Raw genomic sequence first — 4,581 nt, 5'->3', positions numbered from 1 at the left:
ACTCCCACCATCCTGTATTTTCTTCTCTTTGAATTCTACATTGTATGCCTTTAGATTCAGCAGTTATCTTCTCTCTTGCCACAACATCGCATAATTCCTTACATTTTCTTCTCTCTTTTCCATCAATCAATTGCCCCCGTTAATTGCTCTTCCAAAATATGCCTTGATTTCAGAATTTTCTTCACTCTTTCCCACCCATCAATTGCCGCCCATTAATTGCTCTTCTAAACATATGTTTAATTTCTCTTTGAATCATATACGAATCTATCAATTCTATAAAGCAATACATATTGCAGCCTCCATAGTGATTCTCTCTCCTACATGGCACTCCCACCATCCTGTATTTTCTTCTCTTTGAATTCTACATTGTATGCCTTTAGATTCAGCAGTTATCTTCTCTCTTGCCACAACATCGCATAATTCCTTACATTTTCTTCTCTCTTTTCCATCAATCAATTGCCCCCGTTAATTGCTCTTCCAAAATATGCCTTGATTTCAAAATTTTCTTCACTCTTTCCCACCCATCAATTGCCGCCCATTAATTGCTCTTCTAAACATATGTTTAATTTCTCTTTGAATCATATACGAATCTATCGAACGCGACGCAATCGCCATACATTCGTCAACCACCCACTTTGAGGTTTCGGATTTCATCGTTGTCTCAACGTTCGATTCTCCCTCACCGTCATCTTCGGGTTTATCAATATTCAATTTTTGAGGTATGTTCTTTATGATATACACATTCCATTTATTACCTGATAATTTTTTGATGAAATAACATTGAACTAAACGTGTGGTAGAATCTATTCTTGCTGAATCGTTGGTTGTGTTGCTGAATTGTTGATTGTATTTTATTGCGTGAGATTTTCGGTGACAGAAGTTTTACTGTGTTTTAATTTTTTATTCAAATGTACCAATGCATACCAACTATTCGATAAAATGCCTAAGTAATATTGTGTATTACTTTTTCTTCGAATTTCAAGTGTCAATATGTGAAATGTGGAGTTTAGTTAATCTATGACATTGTCCTATTGAATCGTGAAAGAGAACAAGATTTCCAAGAAGAACAAGATATTATTGATCATGATATTCTGGCTTCATAACCCAATATGATCCAGTGGGGTTTTTCTCCAATGAAGCTCTCTCCTTGAGAAGATTCTTGAACAAAGGCAAATCTTTTGAAGATGTCCTGTCTTTGAAGTGATCCACTATGCTGGCTGAAGTTGAGCTCCCACCTTTTTACTGAATGAAAGAATGGATTTGACGAATCAGAAGTTCTGGAAGTACTCCAGAATTGCTTGCTGATCTAGAATGCCCATTAGCTGCTGACCATTCTCTTCCATTGCAGGGTGTACCGATGGCTAGCTGATGTGATAAGTTATCTGCAATTCATGTTATATAAATGTTGGGTTAATTTTAGTTTATTTCCAGATTTGGTTTATAAAATCATCATGATTTAATAACAACTTTGTACATAACCTTTACATATTGTATTAAATTTATCATCAAATATAACTTTCACTAGAAAGGTGATATCCTCGCATCACACTTATGTGTTATTTTTATCAAAATATTAAGAAATTATGAGTTATATTTTGACATTGGGTTGTCCTTGATTTTCAGATTTTGTTCCCATATAAAGAATTCATGGAATTTTTCAATTGGGAGAAGCTAGGCTATCCTCCTTGTGGACTTATAAATGGTGGAAATAAGTAACTGAAGTTTTTATTATGCACTTTATTTCTTGCTCATCTAAAATATGTCAGCTCATGATCTGTGTTGCTTCTCTGCAGCTGCTTCGCTAATGTGGTTCTCCAGTGTCTTATATACACCCGTCAACATGCTGGCTACATCTGCCTACATCTTGGAGAGAGGCCACAAGCTAGAATGTAATTGACTTGATCATATAAATTTGTCTGAGTCCATCATACAGAATTCAATAACTCATGTTTGTACTTTAGTATATATTGTTGTACTATTGACTATTCCTTCTTTGCCAGGTCAGATGGATAAATGGTGTTTCCTGAGTGATTTTCAAACTCATGTAGAAAGGGCTAGCAAGAGTCATACTGCATTCATTCCTATTAGCATTCACGATTGAATAATACTGATAGTAATGTTGAGTGTGGGCAGCAGGAGGATCCCATGGTCATTATCAAACTATTTATTTATTTAATTATATTATTAGCTTTTATTGGACTTTTTCTTTTCACCAGTTATACAAATTTGGGGACATATTTGCAATGTGATTTTAGCTCTCTGGTAAACAATTACTGATTCAAGTGGATTTTGTATTGCCAGATTTGCAATTGATAAAATGCTGTCTTTTCATTGATGAATTTGGTGGAGAAAAGACTGCTCATCCTAGGTATGAAGAGACGAGCTTTGTCCAACATATATTTGGAGGTTGCCTTCAGTCTGAGGTAGCATGCACAATTCAATTGTTATTTTCAGTTGTGTAATTTGCATTTCTTCTTCATAGATAAAGGATATCCACCACAATCATGTATTTAGCTATATACCTCCTTCTCATCTTTTTATTTATTTATTTATTTTTCACTTTGCCCTTCAGGTTATATGCAGTAAATGCAATAATGTATCAAATCGATTTGATCACATGATGGATTTAACAGTTAGCTCCATGGGATGATGAGTCTTTGGAAGAGTGTTTGGATCAATTCACTGTCGAAGGCGTAGATGTATTCCATAAATCAATCTCTAGATACCAAGCTCAGGGAGAAAGTAAAGAGTCTGCTTTTATCGCGGTATTGACTGATTTAGCAAACACGAATTAAATCTCAAATTTCGATCCTATCTCTAACCCATGATATGTATCTTATTTCTGCAGAGTAATCAGCTCGCTGAAGATCTTCACCAACCGTGCAATCTTGCAGACTTTCGTGGAAGCTCAGAACAGCGTGACAGACGCGTCCTTGAGGGTGCGTCTAAGTTAACTCGACTATTGAACTTCATGTTCGTGTGAAATCTGTGTGGACCCTAAATTTGTTCGTGAACAATGCAGAATGTATTGAGCCTCGTGAGGTCGATGTACGTTATGGTGATGTTGGGTGAAGATCCTGCGTTTATCTGATATGGCTACTTAACAACGGAGAATGTTGCGACATTGAGGGAAGAAGTTGCAAACCTTTGCAATGAGATCCGGCCGCACGCGCTTGCCTTGGTCACTTCTTTCAGCATCCCTGATGTTTTTCTAAGTTCGACTAGGTTGCAGCGAATTCTTGGTCGGTGTCTTAAGACCTGCGATTCACTTCCTCTGCCAAGCTTGTATTTTCTTAACTCTCGGAATCAAAGGACTCACAGGGAAAGATTATCTATCCTACATATGTAATAGGATAATGACTTATCCTATATGACATTCTCATATCTCTCCATTTCAAAATTCCTCAACTCCCTTCATTTGCATTTATTCTTATTATATACATTCTTAAATTATATAATTTTAATTTTTTAGGTATATTGAATTTATAATGTATTCAAAACACCACCTTAATTCATGTGCTTGCATGTTATTATACTCATTACTCATAGTTATTTTTTTTTATCTTAAGCTATCATTATACATATTCTTAGTTTATGTTTTTATTTCTTATTTATATAATGAAAGATTAATTTATTAGTAATTTTCGTTTCCTTTTTTTTTTCTAAAGGTATGTACTAAATCAATAATTATTCTCCATGGTTGAACATAAAATTGATCATAAAATAATTAAGAAAAATTGATGTAGAATTTAAAATCTGATTAAAAGATTATAAAATATATTATCCCATCCTTTTTATGTTTTTCACCTTGAATTTTATTTGGCTAATTAATTAATTAGTTGGCTAAATAAATAAATTATATTTTTTTTCATCAAAATTTTAATTAATTTCGAGCTATGAACAAGATGATGCTCAAAATTCTTGTAAGGTTTGGATGAGATGATGTCCACATATAAAATGTGGTCTTATATTTTACCTATTAATACAAAAAAATTATACTCCTATAAAATTAGTAAATTCTTTTTTTATATACAATTAATAAGAAATACGATGTATCAATCCTCCATCATATGCTATATATTTAAATATTTTTTGTTCTTCTTATTTTTCTAAAATCTCCAATCTCAAATAAACTTTTTAGGAAAATTTATCAAATTAAAATTTATATAAAAGACAATCTATTTTAGCTCTCAACAAAAAATTAACATATAACTAATGAAAATTGCTGAAATTTTTATAATTTTAACTGTACCACTAATTAATTTTGATCGAATAAAATTAATTAAAAAATATTTATATAAATATCATTTTATATGCTATGACTATGTAATGTAAAGTAGTTTCCCGTCGAATTTCATAATTTTCAAGGTCTAAAAAAATTGTAATTAGATTTTGATATTTGCAAACCTAAATAAAAGTATAGATGTTTTTGAAATAAATATATTCTTCAATTGAATTTGATCATATAAAATAAATAAAATAATACTTACATGTATTTTAAATAAATAAGTTATTCAATTTAATTTGATAATATAAAATAAAGAAAATGATACCAAGATATATATAAAATAAATAAATTCT

General features: G+C 31.9%; 1 long non-coding RNA gene across 6 annotated transcripts; it reads left to right on the top strand.

The window, feature by feature from the left end:
- Nucleotides 1-261: 261 nt before the first annotated feature.
- On the top strand, nt 262-3,489 carry LOC130986386 (uncharacterized). Of its 6 annotated transcripts, none has more exons than XR_009089247.1 (8): nt 279-719; nt 1,140-1,377; nt 1,624-1,712; nt 1,794-1,889; nt 2,302-2,423; nt 2,573-2,765; nt 2,849-2,939; nt 3,023-3,489. It is a non-coding gene; the product is annotated as an uncharacterized LOC130986386 (long non-coding RNA). The 6 variants fall into 6 exon arrangements; XR_009089245.1 differs by having other exon boundaries at nt 280-719; nt 1,624-1,702; XR_009089244.1 differs by lacking the exon at nt 1,140-1,377 and having other exon boundaries at nt 262-719; nt 1,624-1,702.
- The last annotated feature ends 1,092 nt before the right edge of the window (nt 3,490-4,581 follow it).

This window comes from Salvia miltiorrhiza, chromosome 5 (genome assembly GCF_028751815.1).
Source record: "Salvia miltiorrhiza cultivar Shanhuang (shh) chromosome 5, IMPLAD_Smil_shh, whole genome shotgun sequence".
In the NCBI taxonomy this organism is placed as follows: Eukaryota; Viridiplantae; Streptophyta; class Magnoliopsida; order Lamiales; family Lamiaceae; genus Salvia; species Salvia miltiorrhiza.
This window is presented reverse-complemented; position numbering and strand designations above follow the sequence as displayed.